We start from the raw sequence: 21,883 nt of genomic DNA on the forward strand, positions 1-21,883 counted from the left end.
TTTTTCTCTGCTGTAAGTGGTGAAAAAAGAACTGTTGGAATATGGCCATCATCATCTTTTCATCGATTTCGAGGCCACCTATGACAGCATAGCTGTACACCGCCACGGGAAAATTCGGTATCCCAAAGTAATTTTTAAGCCGAGTAAATTTCTAAAATATGGAAATATACTATTGTTAACTCGATTTACGCATATATCAGAACGGAATGTATCTTGAGGCTTAGATGTTTTTTAGATACACTACTGTGATTTTTTCAGATTCTTGGGTTGTCTAGGTTCTGAGAACAAGATCTGCTTCACTTTTTGGGGCGCACATTTTGAGCCCTCGCTCCTCTATATTTCATCTAATATCAGAAACAAGACAACATTTTCGAAAAGTACTAATCGAACCCTTTTATTTGATACCCACACATGACCATATTTTGTAAAAGAAAATTACAAATTACACAAAATTACACATGTAACTCAACACAAAACGGCCCGACCCCACTGACTATATGTGAGAATCGGTTTTCGGGAAAATCGGGTGAGACAGACAGGCATACATTGAATCGGTTTTAATAATTGTTGGCTTTATTCAAAACCTTAAAAAGGGCTGGAGAGACGTAGATTCTTCATAAATGGAATTTTAATATTTCACTGGAATGTCAATCATTTTCGTCAATTATGACGTCAGCATCTTATTTGTATTCCCTATGACAATCTGTTCGATCTACTGTAAATTTGTTACTAATAGCCGGATTTACAAGAAAGTTAGTAGTACACTATTAGTAACTTTATTTGAGCAGATACCGGATTGATTTTTTTTTTTCAAATTTTTGGGTTGTGTAGTGCCCGAAAATAAATCCTGTTCCCACTTTATGTGTGCCCATTCTGGTTCCTTACTTGCTCATTTTGAAATTTATGTCAAAACTAATATCAGATTTATGTCGATCGCCGTAATAATCATATTTATCATCCAAATGACGTTCGAATGACTTCCGTAAAAGGATAAGAATTGAAGCCAAGGCTGTACATGTGTTTCTTGAAGACATCTAAGGTTTATGGACTAGGTATAGCAGATTAAGAATTTATCCAACAAAATTCTTTGTAATTTTCACGACTTATTCAGAACCTATTACTACGGTTCGAAAACTAAAATAATTGCGATTCATTCAGTAGTTTTTTTTATTCATTCAAGAAGCCATGAAAAAACACTAAAATTCGCAAAAAAAAAGTTTAACACAGCACCTAAAATTTAGCTTTTAATATTTTTTAATAATCCTAGTTTCTCTTTAAGATGATCACAGCGCCCTCTAGCGTGGCAGCAGAAAGCACTTTTTTTTGGAGATGGGTGTATAAATTGCTCTGTATTTCAATAATGAACTACACGATCCGGCTGGAAAAATTACTATACACGCCCAAGATAGTACTAAATCTATAGTAAAAAATTCGTATTTGTATTTTTACCCAGTTCTTCACAAAAAAATTCTAAAAAATCCAACAAAAAACAGCCTTTACACGAAATGATCCCCTTAAGCAGGTTTGCGTAGGCGCGGATGAAGTAGAACGAGGAAATGAACCTCTCCATCATCCGGTTGTACCCCGAAATAATAGCGTGAAGAGCTACAACATCTTACCACCCCTTTTAACACAAAAGATTCGTCGAAGGTTTTCCGCAATATGCGCCCTTTGCTTTGCACCGAGCCACAGACCAGTGTCGCTTCATTATTCAAAGGGCCACAATCCCGGCAGTCATCAGAGAGCGCGTACTACTTGAGATCATCGCGGAAACTGGTGACCAAGTTTCAATGGGGGCTGAAGCGGCGCAATATCATCAATGATGACATTACGTCTCGGTTTTGTGCTGGTATGTGTCCGGATAGCTGAGTGGTTAGAGCACAACGCTATCGTACGGAAGATCGCGGTTCAAATGTCACTGGTGGCAGTGGAATTTGTATCGCGATTTGACCTTGGATACCAGTCGACTCAGCTGTGAATGAGTACCTAAGTCAAATCAGGGTAATAATCTCGGGCGAGCGCAATGCTGACCACATTGCCTCCTAGTGTACCGTTACAGTCTTGAATGAAGTGCTCTAACACTTCAAGGCCCTGATCCAATATGGATTGTTGCGCCAACGATTATTACTATTATTATTTGTGCTGATATATCGCGGTTACAACAATCACCTGTGTAATGTGGCGCAGTTGCGGCTGCTAGGTTGCGCAGCCAGATGATTAACTTTCGCGTTATTGGTTTCAGTGGCCAAAGAGATTCTCCACGGAAAATTCGTCTGGAATGTTGACGGGACATACAAAGACAGGACATTGCTAGGCTGACTTAAATCAGCACTGGAAATGCCAGCGGACGGATGAGGAAAAAAGTGCGGAGGGTTTACCGGAACTATGCCATTCCCAATGAGACATTCATAGTTGAAATTCTGGACACACTAAGTTTAGTTAGTTGGTTTAGTTTACTAGGGCGAGCCGCAGCTCCAAGCACTTCGGCCCTTGTTAGGCCCATTGTACTATCCCCGTAAATCGCCTATTCAATGTCTTCTCGCCTACGGTGTTCTCAGACTTTAGCGAATCTGAGAACATTCTCCAAAGGCACAGAATGCGTGGATTCTTCATTGAAGAAAACCTTGCCAAGGTATCTTCGTCTGAGATCTGAGGATGCTGGGCAGCTGCATAAAAAGTGCAGGGCCGTCTCCTCCTCCTCCTCACATTGGCTACACATAGCCGAAACCAGTACCCCAATCTGTTCTATATGGTAGTTTAAAGAGCAGTGTCCCGTTAAAATCCCTACTAGAGTTTTCATGTACCACTTATTAAGGGGCAACAAAAGTGCCGCTCTAGTGGCCCTAGGCTCTTTTACAAGGATTTTCGCCTGCCGGCAAGAGTCCAAATTTCTCCATTTGGCTGCGTGAATCCTTAAAATTTCACCGTTCAGAGTAGGCTTGATAGTAGATGTTCGGATTCCAAGGCCTGGTTCTGGCCCCGCCATTGTGGATCCAGACCATCGGCGAGCCAGTCTGTCAGCCGCCTCATTACCAGCGATGTTAGAGTGCCCCAGTACCCACATCAGGAATGTTTCGTTCAGTCGGCCAAGTTTCCGCAGAACCTGATTACAACTCCACATCAACCGGCTTGATATGTCGTTACTATTTAGTAATGACAATGCCAACCGACTCGACACACTAAAGCAGAAAATTTCTCTCGTATGCAGTCGCTTATGATGGTATGACGAAAGTCACTCCAGACGTGTTCAGAATGCAACGTATACGAAGAACCAGCGAATTTTTTTTTCTAATCTTTCACCGAATCCCAATCTAGACGCTCTAAACTGTAGAGTTTTCGGTGACGGAAGAGAAATAATATTGGGTAGACCTTGGGGGGTTATCCTGGCAGTAGAGTACTGCCTTTAGTACGACTAGCATGAATTTTGCGAATGTTACCGAAGAGGAGTTTCGACAAGCCTAGACAGTTCGAATAACTGGAGGGATCCTGGTCTGGATCGGGTGGGACACAGCATAAATCAAGTCATTAGTCGGTCTGAGGAATTTCCACTTTTCCTCACTGCGGGAATTACCTTCCTTGTTCCTGAAAAGGACGAGGCGCAGCACTCCGCAGACACAAGACCGATTGGATGTTTAGGTCTTTACAAGTTCATAAAGTCCATTATTAGCGGGAAGGTCAATGCGCACCTGTCTGAAGGGATGCTGAGTCGGGTTGTGAAGAACAATTCATTATCTACTCAGTAGTTGTAGAACAATCAACTAGAGATCTAAGAAATTTTTTTAGTTACTATAGCGATTACACCAAACATTTTGACAGAGTCCCGCACACCTGGCACCTGTATCACATTAATCCCTTATATAGTTTTTGGCGACAGTCATGGAACCACCTTATCAGTGCAATCATCTGAGGGTGCCAACACCTGCGAGACTATCCATATTCGAAGGGGTATCTTCCTAGGTGATTCGTTAAGTCTCCTTTGGTTTTGCATGACATTGAACCCCCTTTCATGGCCTCTGAATGATGCTAGAGGGCATGGTTTCGAAACAAAATATGGCTTGCATGCTAAGTGCTCTAGCTGACACACTTGATGTATTGAGATCACAAGCTGCATGCTTGTACTGATGACCACCATAAGAGTCTGTTCCGAACAGTAGGCATGTTACGTCATGATATTCGGATGGAATTTACATTAGATAAGTTTAGAATTCAAGCCGTCCGGAAACATCATTGTGAGCCGCATACGAACATAGCACTGGTGACCTCTACATCCATGCTATGACCCAGACAGACTTCTAGAAGTACCTTGGAATTCTGTAAGGAACCCATGCTCGATCTGGAAGACGCTACCGACCGATACGGACTACTATGTCCAAATTCCAAATGCACCTCCCAAAATCTGCAGTGGAGAAGGTCACCCTGTCTCGCGACATCAGAGGTAGGAGCGGGGTTGACATTGCGGCACAACATCATCGCCAAATTCACTCGGTGTGCGCTTATTTTTTCAGCAAGGAGCAAGCGAGTCCCACTTTACTTGAATCATCGATCTTTTAACTCTCCGCGGTGTGTGAAGTCAGTTCAAAAGCATATCGATGAATGAAATTCGAAAACAATGAACGAAAAACTCGGGAATATTCTCTGACAGCCACTTCCTGATTTACATTTGCCGAACATGTGGTTGCGTGCTGGTGAGTTATTTACTGAGACGAAAGGACTCCTGTGTGCCATTCAGGATAACGCAATCTGGATGGTGAACATGCCCAGTTTACCGGCATGAGCTACAAGCACAATTCTATAATTCTGCTTACAGCAGGTATTCCGATCAGCAAATTCTAACAGATCACCATATACCGACAAACAACACTGACGTGCTGTTGATTGACAAGACGGGTTGCGTTTATTATTGAAAGAAATACGTGGAGAAGAAGGTGAACTATGAACCACTGACTCGGAAAATCAAAGAAATTTGGCATCTCAAGAGTGTGGTTGTAGTTCCCATAATATTGTTAGCTACAGGTATTGTACCTCTCACACAGTCTGGTTCAAACCATGCAGAAATAGGTGCCTGTTAATGCGGGGCGTTCTCATCGGTTTTTCGCATGAAGCTACCACCAGAGAGCCTTTATATTTATTTTGAAGTAGGTAGAATCACCTCATCCTAAATGATTGGCACTTACTGCTAGTATTAGGTAAAATGCGACGTTTTTCGAGGCTGTGACAACTACAGAATAAAAACTAAATTGCAGTCAACTCCAGCAGAACAACTATGCTAATTAAAACTCCTCCTTAAAATGGCAAAAAAAGAGAAATAATTAACTAGATTAAGAGATATAATAATGTAAATATCTAGTACGCAGAATCAAGTGGTCTCGAGCTCTTAATAGGTTGCAATGCGAATGTTCAACATATTTGTTGGGGCAGTAGCAATTGCAATCCAAGAGGGGAGAAGCTATTTGATTTCATCACTTCAGCTGGTCTTATGACTGCAAACGTAGGGTGCGCCCTTACGTTCGTGGGACCGAGAAGAAGCGAAGTAATTGACCTAACAAACTGTACCCCAAAATTGTTAGAGTTGATTACACGCTGGCGAGTGCTAGACGAGGTCTCACTGTCAGATCACCGATATCTAGGATTCAATCTGACGAACAGTCTGCAGTACAAAGACGGAACCCTAGGAAAACGGATTGGGCAAAGTTCAATGAACTTATTGGCAATAAAGTACAGGTCCCTAGTAGACTAAGGACTCCTTTGGTGCTGGAAGATGAATTGAAAACTCTGAACTGCACACTTTTAGAGTGCTATGAAGAGGCTTGTCCTATTTCCCGAGGCCAAAGCGGTAAAACGGTTCCTTGGTGGAACCGAGAACTGCAAAAACTCAGGAAATCAACCAGGCGACTTCTAAATCGTGCTTGCAAAAGTAACAAGAACGAAGACCGGTTAAATTTCAGGAACTCCCAACGCGAATATGAGAGGCTCATTAGGTGTTCGAAACGAGACTCCTTTAGAACGTACTGTGAGAAACTGAAAGGCGAAAGGGAGACTTCAAGGCTGTGCAGAGTCCTCACAAGGGATGAGTGAGCCAAGTTGTATTCTCTTAGAAAACCCGACGGTACTTTCACGAGCTCCAGACTGGACTCAGTACAGACCCTCCTGGAAGTACACCACCCGGGAGAACGGGTGACAGAAGTGGTAAGGGGAGAGTTGACGGCTCTTGCAACCCCTTCAACACGCAAGCGTTGCAAGGGGAGCTGGAACACTGCGAAAGCGGTTGTTACCCATGAAAAGGTGAGAGCTGCCATACTGTCCTTTGAACATTTCAAAGCACCTGGCATGGATGGCATGCCAATGTTAAAAGAGGGTATGGAGCATTTATAGCGACCTCTAAGAAATATTTTTCGAGGATGTCTTGCTCTGGGCTACGTACCTTCTTCTTGGCAACAGGTTAAGGTAGTTTTCATACCGAAACTTGGGAAAGATGACTATTCTAATCCAAAGAACTTCAGACAAATCAGCTTGACTTCATTCTTGCTGAAAGGCTTGGAGAGACTGATGGAGCGTCAAATTCGTGGAAAAGCACTTAGGTCACACCCACTTAGTGAAAACCAACATGGTTACCAACGTGGAAAGTCCTGTGAGTCTGCTCTTCATTCTTTGGTCACAAAGATAGAGGATGCAACTTTGAATGGTGAGTACGCGATGGAGGCGTTCGTAGACATTGAAGGGGCTTTGGACTGTGCGCCTTTTCAAAAACTTTGTGATGCTGCCAGAGCGCATGGTGTTGATGATGCTTTAATTAAGTGGATCCATGCTATGCTAACGCAAAGATTGCTATGCGCCCATCCAAATAAAACCACAATGGTTTTATGCACAAAAAGGAGAAAACTGGATGGACTTTGTCTCCCTGAGATGAGGGGTACTACCCTTCAACTCTCCCAACAAGTGAAATGGGAGTCACTCTAGATAAAAAACTTCTTTGGAACAAACATGTAGAGGTAAAGATGAAACGAGCTCTCACAGGCTTTGGGCCGATGTTCGTATATGCATCCGTAGTGTGGTGGGTTAAGGTGAGACAAAAAGGTTTTCACCGTAAACTAGCCGCACTGCAAAAAACTGCTTGTCTGGGTATCACTAGTGCCATGAGCACGACATCCGGCGCAGCTCTGAATGCACTACTCAATTTGCAGCCCCTGGATATATTTATTCAAAGCACTGCAATGAGAGCAGCTCATAGGCTAATTCGATTAGATCTATGGGAAAACAACGGATGTCGAGGGCACAGAACATTGGAAGAGTTACTGGGAGGACTGAATTCAGTTCTTACAATGCCTTCCGATTCTCGTGTCCCCATACATCTGTTTGGTAGAAGATATGAAGTTGCCCTAAAGCGTAGAGAGGACTGGGAAGACCCACAGGAATGCGTGGCGGGATATACGGAAGTCTTATACACCGATGGCTCAAAAACAGAAGAGGGTTCTGGAGCCGGAGTCTACCTCTCGAATAAAAACCAGAAGTGGGCTTTTCTTTTGGGACAATATGCAACGGTTTTTCCAGCCGAAGTTTATGCGATCCTAAGGGTGGCAAACTGGGTGATTGACGAGCGGTTGAAGGGCAGGCGCATCGCAATTTGCAGTGACAGTCAAGCTGCGCTGAGGGCATTGAGCAGTTCTTTGATCACTTCGAAAATTGTTCTGGAATGCAGAAACCGTTTAAACTCTATGTCTAGATTCAATACGGTGGAACTACTCTGGGTCACTGTGGCATAGAGGGAAATGGAATCTCGGACACTCTAGCGAAAGAGGGGTCAATCTCCCCTATGCCGAGATCGGAGCCAGCAATTGGAATATCAGTAGCATTGGCTAAATCTGTTTTCAAAAACTGGGAACAAGTTTCCCATAATGACAGGTGGCAGAGCCTAAATGCTGCTCGACACACCAAACTTTTCCTGCCAGAACCGAACATACGTACCGCAAAGTTTATCCTGTGGGGCATTCTGACAGGCCATAATTCACTAGCTGGGCATATGTTCAGAATAGGAATTACCGAAGATAATACGTGTCCCTCCTGTAATGAGGAAGCGGAATCCACGGAGCATTTCCTATGTGAATGCCCCGCCAATGGACGCATCAGGCATCAGATCTTTGGTGCCGATGTTCTCCAATTGCGACGGGTAGCATCACATCCACTAACGGAAATCCTGCGATACGTTAGCGAATCCGGAATATTCCATTAGACGGGGGAGGCGAGTACAATGGGCCAACACGGCCTGAGTGCTCAGAAGCTGTAGCTTCTCCCCCACCATACACACACACACACACACTTACGTTAATATCAGTGAATTGTGGTGGGTGAAAAAATACTGTTGATGTTAACTTACATCGTACAATAACAGCTTCCAACAATTTTCACTGGAAATACGGCAAATTTATAAGACATCTGCGTTCAATACGATTTTCGTAATTTTGTTAATAATAAATCATTAAAAAAATGCGACATATAAACAATTTTATAATTACAAACGAGCGTCTCCTGTATGATTCTCACTGTTAATTATTCACTGGAATTTGCACAGTCACAGTTAAATAACGTCCAAAAATATGTAACTCTCGGTGCAATCATTTACCCAGTAATAATCTTGATAATTATAATACATACATATAACTTGCCAGTAACTCAGGGATAGAGAGAAACTTTTAGCAAACATTCGAAAACTGAAAATGATAAAGGACTTCCTATTTGTACTACATATACCATATGCATTCTATATCTTTCCCTTCATTCGCCCATATCGCAAAGACATCTCATTGAATTGCTAAATTCAATAATGCGTGAATCACCCACTTCCAGATGGCAGTTGGTCTTGAAACTATGAGGACCAAAGTAAAGTTGCTCACTAGCAATCGTACCATGGAAGGAAAACTTTCTTTTCGAAATTTCAGATATTTCATTTTGTTTTTCTCGAACGATGTATTTCAGCTCAGAGATTTCACATTTTTTGGGGTTTATCTTCAGTTTTCTTTCTTTGATGTGATAATCCCCAAGACGGTATAGAATTGGCTTTTAATTTATCTGAATAGGATTCTGGATTGGACACGTCTGTTGAAAATGTTGACCATTTTCAAGGATTTGATTATCTTCCGTTTCATGCCTTTGACAGTACGTAGCTACTATCATCTAGCGGATGGCAGCTTTCAGAAATATGGAAAACATTATATGGTGAACTGCCGAAATGCCCCGAAACCAAATTCAACAACACAATGGTTTTTGGAAAATTGGCAAACATTTAAAATTGTACTCTTCCTGTATTTTTCATGCCGGAATTACACATCAATAATGCGGACAACAATAAGTGTCTTTAAGCTCTTAATAACTCCAGGACAACTAGGTAGTGTGCTCAAATCTATTGAACTTTATGGATTTAAAACAAACTGGAATTAGAACTAAATGATAACTCCCTCGACGATTACCTACCTTGTCAAGGCGAGGGAACTCAGTATCCTCTGGGAAACGAGAGGTGACATCGAAAGTTAGGTGGTAATCGAAACCAAGCCAAGGTATGAGTACCGTGCCGCGGACTGAATGGATACAGGGATTAAGTTGCAAAGCTGAGCCTAGACTCGGGTTCTCCAATTACCACTAACCAACTATAATGGGACCCAGCCCTTAGCTGACGAGCATTCCTGAGCCCGGCTCCAACCGGCGCCAATTGCTGAGGCTAAAGTGTGTCCTACTGGTAAACCTTAGGGCAAAACAATGCCTCCGGGAAAGTCATCTTCAAACAAACCGCCCCCAGCAAACCACCTTCGGGCACAGCACAACCCCCAGATGACACTACCCTTTGATTCAGTAGGTGTATACCGCAAAATGCTACGTATGAACTTTGCCGATGAAAGTACGAACGTGTGGCTCAGACAGCACTGTTCCTCCTTCAACGATATGTGGGAGGGTGCGCGACTGACCCTGAAGAGGGTTGCCGACCTATTATCGTTTAAAAGTGCTTTTTCTGGATTCAAAAAGAGGATCGTAGTTGTGCTGAGGTCCGGGAACAACTTGGATCCAGAATAACCCAGATGATCATAAATCCATTGCTGGAATTGAAAAAAACAACCCAGCTGATCACAACTAGCATGAAAGAAGCTTTCGAAGAGAGCTGTCCACTAATGATGCCGAAGAAATAACATCCCAAATATCATCTCGTAACATAAAGCCATAACCGGCAAATTGGACTCTTACATTCGAAGTATTTTCACTGGAACAAGTCAAATGGGCATTTAACTCGGCATTTAGTCGGCAAGTTTGGGGGCACAGTATATGTAATTCACAGCCTGTGCCTCCATAATTGACTCACGGTGAACGTTAGGAAGACTGGACTAGTTATGTTCTCTAACAGGAGCGGAAATCCAGCTGATACAAACAGTCAAAACATTTAGGAGTACATTTCAACTCCAAGTTAACGTGGAGGCACCATCCAAGAGCAATACCAGAAATCCTGGTGGTTGCTCTGATGCTGTAGGGCTGCAATAGGCAAGACTTGCGTACTTTCACCAAAACGATAGTAAAATCCAATTTGATTTATGCATGCATCTTCTGGTGGGTGATACTAAACTTTGCTAACAACAGCAAGCTGCTGACGCAGATTCGGAGGTTCGGTTGCCTAAGTATTACTGGAGCAATGAGTAGTACCCCGACCATGGCACTCAAAGCCATTCTAAATTTACACCAATCCATTTATAGGAGAAACGGAAAACAGCTAACGACGCATATTGGCTTGATACTATTAGCGTGTGGAAAGGCGGTCAATCATATGTTCATGCGTACATTTAGAAATCTCTTAGCAAACATTTGTTAGAAAAGACATACTCCGCCGTAATCATCAAAAGAGAAGAATGGTCGGTAAATGGCCGCGAATCTTTTAGTACTACAGACTTAATGCTTTCGACGACGGGTCAGTCTTGGAAAACGGAACGGGCGGAGGGGTGTTTTTGGGAAATCCGATTATGGAACTGGTTTGACATTTCGGAAAAATGACGTACATATTCCAGGCGGAGATATATTCAATTTTATTGGCAGCAGAAGAATGTTTTCGGCAAAACTGGAGGAGTGGCACCATTCGAGTCTGTTCCAACAGTTGGACAGCATTATCAGCAGTAAACAGCAACGATATGCCGAGTCAGCTGGTGTGGAGTTGTAATCAAGTACTGCTGAAACTTGGCCGACTGAACGAAACATTCATGTCGTGGGTGCCAGAGCACTCAAGCATCGCTGATAATGAGAAAGCTGACAGACTGATTGGTTAAGGTTCTGAATGCACAATGGTGGGGCCAGAATCATTTTTTGGCATCGGACCATCTACTGTCAAGTCTGATGGTGGAAATGGCAAGGATTGACGCAGTCGAATGGAGAAATTTGAACTACGCCCGGCAGGCGAACATCTTTGTGAAGGAACCTGAGGCATCTAGAGCGGCAATTTCGTTGTTCCTTAAGAACTGAAACATAAAAATCCTAGTAAGGCTTTCACAGGACACTTCCCCTTAAACTACCTTATGGAAAAAATCGGAGTGCCGAGAGGCCATATGCAACCAAAGCGAGGAGGGGGAAAGGACGGTCCTGCACTTCGAATATAGTCTCCTTTGACCTCAGGCGAAGATACCTTGGCAAAGTTTTCTTCAAGGAACAGTCTGCGCATTCTCTGCCTCTAGAGAATGTTCTCAGACTCGTGAAAGCGTGAGAACGCTGTCGCGAGAGACCGATGAATAGTTGATCTCCGGGGATAGTACGATGGGCCTAACATAGGTCTGAGTTCTTGAAGCTGCGGCTCCTCCCACTAAGCTAACTAACTATACTAAATGATTCTAACGGGTTCTCAGAAATTTATTAAGTGAAGCTCAATGGCAAAATCAGTTCAGTTTAGTTCAGGTATGGAAAATGAAAAAAATGCTGTCTTGCAACTTGCTCAAGGATGACAACAAGTCTAGTAAGGATATGAACTATTCATCGACTCATCACACACATCAAAAAAAATATTCTTGTTGCATTGACACGTGAAAAAGTTCTACTTCTCTTTTCGTGAATAATATAGCGTGTTTTTTCCATCTTTATGCTAACTCTAATAAGAATAATCGTTAGCGCAACATTCCATTCAAAGCGGAGTCGATTCCCTTTCCTGCACATCCTCCAGTTCAATTGATGTTTGAGCGCTGCACAAATTTTCTCCTTGACCATTGGCTAACTTACGCGGACGGCCGCTTGCTCGTCGCCTCAATCTTCCTTTTTAGGACTTCGTGATTCTTCTTCCTTTTTGTGTTCGACTAATTCGCGTTACATTATCGCTAAGCTGTTCAGCATAGGATCGGCTTAACACTTCGTGATATATCAACAGAGGATATGCCCCCTTTTGCTGTTATTAGGAGTGCTTTTTAGTGGTTTTGCTTGGTATTCATTCTCCCTGCTTCACCCCGATCCCTCCATGGTTTAACCACAGTCCAAGATGAGCTCAGATCCCTCTGGCTGTTGCCTTCTTTTGCCCCAGCATTGACCAATATTTTCGCGGGGCAAAAATCAGGAGGCTGCCATTATATGCCGTGTAGGCTGCGAAATATCCTCCATACCGATATCTTTTTAAATGAAGCTAATAACAGTATAGTATATTATTATAATATTTAGTAATTGACTCTAAAACCCCGCTTAAGTTCGAAATTTTGCAGGAAAGTAAGCTATAGCATAGAACATGATCCTAAAAAGTTTGAGGGAAGTCGGGTTGTTACTAACAAAGATATTATAGATCAGATTTGTCGCTTCTGTGCAAATTCAAGACTTTGAATGTCAGTACCAAGTGAATGTCAGTATCACATAATATATGCTCATATTACAAACTAGGTTTTTTTGGGGCAAATGTCGACTCAAATGTTTTTATAAAATAAATACAAAAACCCCTCATATATACATTTTCGGTGGGAGTACATTTTGTTTTTTCACCGTTTTTCCCAATTTTGACATTTAAAGCACAACGAAGGAGGCAGGAAGGGGGTAGAAAGTTATTATTTCTTTAACGGGCCTATTCTCACTAATATTATTATTCTGTTAAGGGGAAGTCGCGCCATGTCGTTGAAGAACTGTCCATATTTTACTGGTTATAGTGTATCTATTAACTATAGTATCTCAAGCGAGCCTATAACCGTTACGAATTTTAGTATATTGCCTACTCTAAACCTTTCAACTTTGCATCTGGTATTAGGTGTTCTCCCAGATGCCTCAACCTAGTTTGCGCAAGTGCCGGACGCTGTCCCAGAACGTGTATAGAAATTTCAACACACTCCATACAAAACTTGCAGGCAGATAGCAGGGTTCGTAGACATTCTTAGTTTCCCTAGGTGATAGTTTAGCTGGCAGTAACCAATAAGAATTTCCACTATGATTTAGAGGTCCTTCTTGGTGAGGTTTAAACAGGACCAATGAGTCCGGCTCCCACTCCCTCTGCTGTGGGGGATCCGTCAGTGCAACAAGCAATCAGTTACTGGTTTAAGCCGTACACAGCCACGCTCTCGCAGTTGCCCTTGTTACTCCAACTTCTTATTAAAGTGAAACTTCGTCATGTTATCCCTTGGTATCAACAATTCGCAGTACCGCCCAGAAAGTTTATCAATCTTCCTTCGATTTAGTCAGCTCCCGCCTTACTGATACTCCTGAATATTGACCCCCTTGTCTTCATCTGTATGTGCTGATGGAAAGTGGTCAATCTCAGAAGGACCTCCAACGATACCGTTGTGTATTTATGTATGTACAAATGTTAATCTTGGCTTTTGGCAAAATATGATGCAATCTATGTACGAATTGAAAATCGTGCATATGTGTGAGAAAGTCTTCACATAAGATGTACTCAAAGCCTTTACATCCAAAACGCCCGGCTTCTCGTACGCTGACTTGTTTTCATGATATAGACCTGCAAGTCATTAGATCCCTCGTAACTTTCTGACAAATGTTTCCGACATGCGTCTTCCAGAGTAATTTTTGGTTTAGCTTAATTCCCAAACGTTTGACCTCTGCTCCTCATTTCACCTACTTGTCATGTAACCTTAAGAGTCTCAGGTGATCAAGCTTATGTTTCCTAGTGAATACACAGCCCCACCTTCCTGCACCAGGCAATAGCAATCCTTAATTCAGCTTGGATTCTATCACATAGGGTATCCGCAAATTTGCTTCTACAGATTAAAACAATGTCGTGAGCGTAAACCTGGATCTGTATTCCAGTATTTGTTAGCACGTCCAGTTCGTTCATTACCATACTTCACATAAGCGGTGATACTACCCCGCCATGTGGACAACCTTGAGAAGTATTCACAACATTAAAATCTGTACCTGTCTTTACTTCTATGTGCATACTCTCTAATATTCTGCCAATCCAGAAAGCCAGGGTGCTTCCCCTTCCCTTGCGGCTCAGAGCATGTTGTATCTCTATGGGCGATGTGATCGAATGTCCCTTTGAATTACAAAAATGCACACAGTTCTATTTCTTTTGTTTCCATGACATCCCATAATATATTCGTCAGCAGATACAGAGCAGTTTCGGTTGACCGTCCTGCCCAGTATGCATGTTAGCACGCTTTAGAACCTTACTTCTAATGTAGTTGCCTATGACTTTCTCTACCGTTTTGAGTACGAACGATGTTAGGTAAATTGGTCTGAAAGATTTAGGGTGAAAAAGATCCTTTTTACCCGCTTTCGGAATAAAAACCACTTGTTGTTGTCGCCTGCCGCCACGGGGTAGGATCCGGAGAAATGAGTTCTTAGGCAGACAGCTGGCCTCATATGCGTCAATGACGACTTTGTTGAGGTTTGCCACCACTGTTCCTAGTCCTAGTTTGCCCCTGATGTCGTCGCCACCTTGAAGGTGAGCCATAGTGTTGCTCAGGTGAGTGGCGTAGGAACCCTAATTCGCTCTCCCGGCATTCATTAGCTACTGGTCTATCAATTTTTTACCGTTGATTAGAGTATTTCCTATAGTTATGTCTAGTACATCTTGTCTATTACTGGTCACGAATGTTGGAGTGTCCCCTACGCTATATATTTCTAACTAATTGCTAAGAATAAATTCAAGAAGGTACTCACCTCTTTGATTGGTGTCGCTGCTTCCCCAGACTTCGCGGTGGGTGTTGGTATCGCAGCCGAAGAGAAGTGGAAATGCCATCCTCTCACAGTACTCCATCAGTTTAGAGATTAGCTCAGGTGAGACCGGGGTGTCATCTCCTGGGAAGCAGCTCGATGCCACGACTGCCTCTCGAGTTCTGGATAGCCACAGCGTGCCCGGACAGATACTCTGAAAGACATATATATTTTAAATTTGGCTTAAGACTTATGCAAGGTCTTGGTTTTTCACAAAAGGAGTCCCAAATTACCTCCATGTTTCCTCCTTGCAGGCTGTGAATCTGCCCTCGGGACATCCAGGAGAAACACTGTCACCATGTGTGCTCGTGGTATATCATCTCTAATACATGTCCGCAGTACTGCTCCTTCCCAGCCTGCAGTGTCTTCCGTTGCGCAGTCCACCAGTATGTGACCTGGTCGAAAGCGTATCTTGGTCTTGCATAGTTTCCTTCTCCTCCCGAGTGAGTATTTACCCGTGAAACGTTTTTGGCAGTATAGCCAGTCGTATAGCCATGAACACAATAGCACAGCTAATGGATTCCCGATTCCTGGCTTCACCCCATACCTCCCCGGGTTTTCTCCCTTCTTGGGTTCAGGTTTGGATTCTTTCGAGCATTTCCCTCGTGTGGGCTAATCTTCGCTGCTCCCCGCTTTCTTGGCTCCGATAAAGATGGCTTAGGTCTGTCCAGAGCCTTCTTAAAGGTCTCTTCTGGTTTCAGGCCTTCACTCAGATAACGCAGGTATCATTTAGCACCTGCGACACTGAGACCTGTCGCCTTCTTGGCTGCTTTTGCTTATCCCCGTTTTTGTTGAACAGTGAATTCTGTTGGTTGTTGTCCTCACAATTTAACAATGTTGACCGTGGATCTATTACTTGACGCCCCAACAACTCCCTTCGAAGGTGTAATCACCTGGCCCTCAGTATTTGGGGGGATATGCTTCCGCCTGGTTAAGCAGATCGTTTGCGATACGGGGTCCCGCTTGTTTTGTTGTAGTTTTCTCTGTTTTTATAATCTTACTCATTTGATTCCCACGAGTGTGGGGGTTAGGAGGTCCGCCGTACCATAGCCCCCCGTAGTACGACCAGGTGAAACTTACTCACTAAGACGACCAGGTATCAGTGAGGCTTCATTCGTATACAGTAAGTTACCATCGATTGAAAGCTATACAATGGGGGTGGTTCGCATGACACCCTGGATTGGTGGAGGCGTTTTCTACTCCACAGTCTAGATCCATAGCGTTTTATTATTAGTGGCTATCACCACTCACTAACGGTCTTAGTAGACAAGACGCTTGGCCCCGGGAAAGCCACACGTCACCATAGAAGAGAGACAGCTTACTCTCAGAGAGAGATATGTTGACCCCAGGGAGCTATATTCCGTGTCAGTCTATCCTTCAGTGCACTACTTGACCCCTATTCTCATATTTCCGACTTGCTTGGTATACGAGTATAGCATACATATAGTGTATATTTATCCAGTTGCCGAACAAGATTAGCAACATTACCATCATTGAACTAATGAAATTAGAGGCCAAATGTATCGGGTCAACTTCAATCGACAAACAACCTGCATTTCGGTACCCTTCATAAAAAATCTTCCTTTGATTAAATTCCATTGTCTCCACAAAATCCTGGTTTTAAGTTCAACTATAAAACGATGCGAATCTCTTCTAAACATGCAACCAAAACTCGCTCCTTTGCTCAGAACTTCGAAGCTTTCATCGAGCTTTTGAGGAAAATCTTTATCTTTGCTCAACTCAATCCTGTTTGGTGGAAATTCCAGATGTGTATACAAATCGTAGACCACAAAATTTTAACAGGAACAGCAGTTATTTCTGTGGACTGTAAATCAACGAAAAATCGTGTACGAGAACCTTCTTGGTATATTTACCAGAACTCCATAAAAAACAAACCACATTAGTTGAATCTAGGAAAAGAGGACTAAATCGTAATTATTTACCCAGGAGTCCTAGATTCTATTTTAAAGGGGTTAGGTCACTGTAACGGACTAACAAATAAGCACATGTTGGGATTTTTTGCAGCGGGCAATGAAGTAAACCAAAATTATGAAAAAGGTCCTTAATTGTGCATAAGTAAACTATATGAATTAGTTTTTTTGATGATGGCCCACAGTTGCAGTATGCGGTACAAAAATTTGGAATTCACGCATTTTGTTAAGCGATCAGCAAGTATCAAACGCGAATACGTAATAAACTGAAAAAGTGTTCTCTGGTTATGTTTAATATGTCTAATTTTACACAAAATAACGTGCATTCGAGGACAATACTAATTTTTTTGCATTTGTGAAAAACTCCTGTTAAGCGGTACCAGTACCGATTTCAACAAGGACGAAAAAATCCGAAGATGTGAAATTGCACATTGGAATAAACTTATTGGACGAAGATGATTTGTGAACACAAGAACAAAACAATCGACAAGCTGCTTTGAAGTGTTTAAGAAAGATGGGGATGATTCAGAAAATCACAGATTGGTACCACAGGAGAGATGGGGAGATAAAAAAGAACTCTGTGAAATTAACAAAAGAAATTGTTTTTGCATCGAATCATTACTGGTGATGAAAAGTGGATCCTTTTTGAAGATCTGAAGCGGAAAAAGTGAAGTGCAACAAGTGGATGGTGGCCTTAATACTCCTTCAATTCCCAAAAAAAAAGTTTTTTTAGCTTGGGTCGGCATAGGCCCAATTTTTCCTCCTGGTCACTTTGGTCCCGCTGCTCCTAAGGGAGAGGTGAGTCAATGTCTGATGAGTTGCCTCTGTCCTGGATGAAACTAATTTGTCACACTATTCAAAATATTTCGGTGCAATGAATTTGCATAAAAGAAACAAAACTTTGGTCTAATATAACTTTGCGATTAATACCAAACTTGGTAACAGAATTCTCTTTAGTACAGCAAAGTGTGATGATTCCAAAAATATACTAATATTAATAATAAATATAGAAATATACAATTATTCACTTACAGATATCAATATCGAGGCCTGGACACCATATAGAGGTAGTTCCATGATTTTTTCAGTTTCTGAAAACATTTCCGTGAAGAAGAAAGGAATGATCGCTTGCCAGTCCACGCCTTCTCCCCCCTCCATAAAATACCAAAAATAAAGCCCGGTTAGGAAACTTCTAGTAGCGACATTTCGTTTAATATCCCGCATAACTATATTCGGTGAAAACAATGTCAAACCCCCTTTTTGTATGCATGACACACCCTCCCTCCACTTAGACCCAACTTAGACCGATGTTGATCACAACATGCGAGGGGATTCACAGTTCCCATGGTTCCACTAAATTTTGTATCGATGAAGTTAATCATTTCCGAGAAAATGGGTGTGAAAGACAGTCAAAAAATAAAGCTATGAGATCCATTAGGGTGTTTTATAAAAGGCCGTAGGATGAAGAAACTAGAGCTAAGGAAAACGCGAATCATCCCCTCAAGTGCCAACCAAAGACGGTAATCAACAAACACCTAAGCGGGAGTTGGAATAGCGGAAGCTGGACACTTCGGGTATAAAGGTTTTGTGTTCATCTTATGTAAGAAATTCACACAATTTAAAACATTCTTTGATACACATATGTATTTCCAAACTCCAACTCCACCGTTCATATGAGTTCACTTTATATTATTATATTGATGACGTTATATTCGTCTTAGCATGCAATAAATTCACGTGAAATAGCCAACTACTTTCATTTTAGTCTTTTATTAATAATAGTTCAATTTTTGTCAAACTTTCTGAAATTATGCACTATTTTCAACACTATTCTCACTCTTCCCCTCATTTTTGGTGGTGCATTTTATCCTTAACTGCCGGTTGTAGCCATTCACACCTTAGCTATCCCTCCCTCCTCCTCCTCCTATTCAATTTATTTCCTCCTATATCATTTGTACCTATGCGATCTCTTTTTTCCTTTTCCTTTTCGTTTATATTATTTTGTTTCTTTAAATTTCTTATTTTATTTCTAAGCTAATTTTCTTTAATTTGCGGACTTTCTAGTTCCGCGAAACTCTTTTTGTCAAAAGGCATCCTCCATTATAATGGCCTGATGCTGTCAAGGCAAAAAAGGAACCTCTAAGGTCGCGCGCCACTATACATCTAAGTATGGGAAACATCGGTTGAGGTAGTGGTTCGTCGTGGATCTTCCTTTCCAATCGCAGTACTCGGACCGGAGTTTTATGACCCCAATCGCAGGGTCGACGCGTAGGTGCGTGAATCCTCCTGTTTAAGGTTTTTTCACTGTCTGCCTGTCGGTCACACGCACTTTCTCAGGAACGGCTGAACTGATCCGAACTGGGAACTATGAAATGCCGCGCATACAGTGAAAGACATATATTTACGTGCAGTTTAAAGGGGGGCTGTAAAGAGGGGGGATGTACAAATTTTTTTGTTGTGTATCAAATGAAAGGTCTTTTATGTTGTGTATCAAATGAAAGGTCTCAATCAGTAGTGCATACATATGCCGAGTTTCATGAAGATCCAACTATTAGTGTCGAATTTATAGCAGTTGAAACGTGCTAATTAACAGCATCCTAAGCCATACAAATAAGATGCTGACGTCATAATTAACGAGAATAATTGACACTTAAGTGAAATATTAAAATTCCATTCAAGAAGAATCTAATTCTCCCTAGCCCTTTTTAAGGTTTTGTGTGAAACAAAACCTTATTAGAATCGATTCGATGTCTGTCTGTCCGTCTGTCTGTCTGTCTGTCTGTCTGTCTGTCTGTCTGTCTGTCACACCCGATTTATTCGGAAACGGCTGAACCGATTGTCACGAAAATTTATAGGAGTATGTAATCTGCCGTTCCCTTTACATGCAGCAACTGACGCCATTTTGTGTTAAGTTTAAGGGGGGGCTCCCCATACATGTGAAAGGAGGGTGCAAAATTTTTTTTCATAAAATGTGACCATGTGGGGTATCAAATGAAAGGTCTTAATTAGTACTTTTCGAAACTGGTTCAATATTTGATATTGGGTGAAACATAGGGGAGTGGGGGCTCAAAATATGACCCCCAAAAAGTGTAACAGGTCTCGTTCTCAGAACCTATCCAACCGAAAAATCTGAAAAAAATCTCAATAATGCATCTCTACGAAATCTAGGCCTCAAAATATATCCGGTTCCGATATCTGCACAAATAAAGTTAATAATAGTATATTTCCACATTTTAGAAATTTACCCGGCACCCCCCTTATGTTCATCCCAGAAGTACAAAATTTGGCATGCGTATAATAAAGAACATAATGCACAAGCTAGTCAAGTTTGAAGAAAATCCAACTATTATTGACAAAGTTATGGGGGGTAAAACTTTACCATTTTTTGTGAATTTCGGGCACTCTTCATGCATGACTGCATGACGTCATCATCACATATCAATTCGTCAATACCACAACCAAATGAGTTCTTATGAATGGGATCCCAAAGAATTATTTTGTTTTAGTTTTTTAGTCATTTGTATATGAATATCAACTGTGTATGTAGGTATATAGTATATGCGTGCTAATGAACTTTGTGGGTAGTGCCTATTCAGATAGATATAAGAAGTAAATCGGAAATATGGGTACGATCAATTTACATACGTGCATATATGTGTACGGTATTCGGAAATAGGCAGTTTGTTTCTTTAGGGTGAACGTAATATCTATGGCTGTAATATGTACGTATGTCTCGTAGTTTGGAAAAATATGAAGCAATATGTTGGGTTTGTAGCTATATACGGATAGAAAAATGTGCGTTGAAATTTCTTACATAAGATGAACACAAAACCTTTATACCCGAAGCGCGAGCTTCCGGTATTCCGACTTGTTTATATTTGATGTTGGTTAAATTCTTGGCATTGCTAATCATATTAAACTCAGAGTGTGAAGCGTATGAGGTTGACTATTATCAATAGAGGGCTTTCCATCAAATGATTTATATTAATCGCTTTCTAGAAAATAGAGGGCAATGGGATTTTTAGCTATATTACACGGAGCTGTCGTGCACTCATCGCTCCTCACATCTTTTTCTTTTTCTTCAGCCTTCAGTTCACAAGCGGGGTCGGCTCGTCGTGATCGGTTTCGTCATTTTATTTTATCAAATGCCTGATCAGGATGTAATCGCGAGACCTTCAAATCCCTATCCAGTGTATCATGCGACCATTGTTTTGGCCGGCTTTTTGGTTGCTTACCATTGACTTCGATGGTCTGACCAATACTGGTTATTAAATTCTCGTTAGCGTGAACGCCTCTCTCACAATTTTTCCACGATCGATGCAAACCCATGTTTATCGCGGATATTCTCATTTCAGACGTGATCAAAACGTGTCACGCCACCAGTGCAATACAACATCTTCGTCCCCATTACCGCAAGACGCCGTTCATTGTCCTTTATAGTCGACCAACACTCAGAACTATAGACAGCGGCAGACGGACGACATTGCAGTAAATTTTATATTTGGAATGTGCGCTGATACGTCGATCACAAAGAACACCAGTTGGGGAATGCCATTTCATTCAGGTTGTGTTAATGCGTGAAACAATTTCATTACGCAGTTCTCCATTGGCTGATAGCATTGACTAGAGATATTTAAATCGCTGAGCTCTGGCAATGACAGTAACCTGCCCCTCGAGATATTTCAATCGCTCAGTTCTGGCAATGGCAGTAACCTGCCCAGAACTGAGCGATTTAAATATCTGGGGTCAATGCTATCAGCCAATGGATTTTGTCCCGTTTACATGCAAGGTCGGCTCAT

Source organism: Hermetia illucens, chromosome 3 (genome assembly GCF_905115235.1).
Source record: "Hermetia illucens chromosome 3, iHerIll2.2.curated.20191125, whole genome shotgun sequence".
Classification (NCBI taxonomy): Eukaryota; Metazoa; Arthropoda; class Insecta; order Diptera; family Stratiomyidae; genus Hermetia; species Hermetia illucens.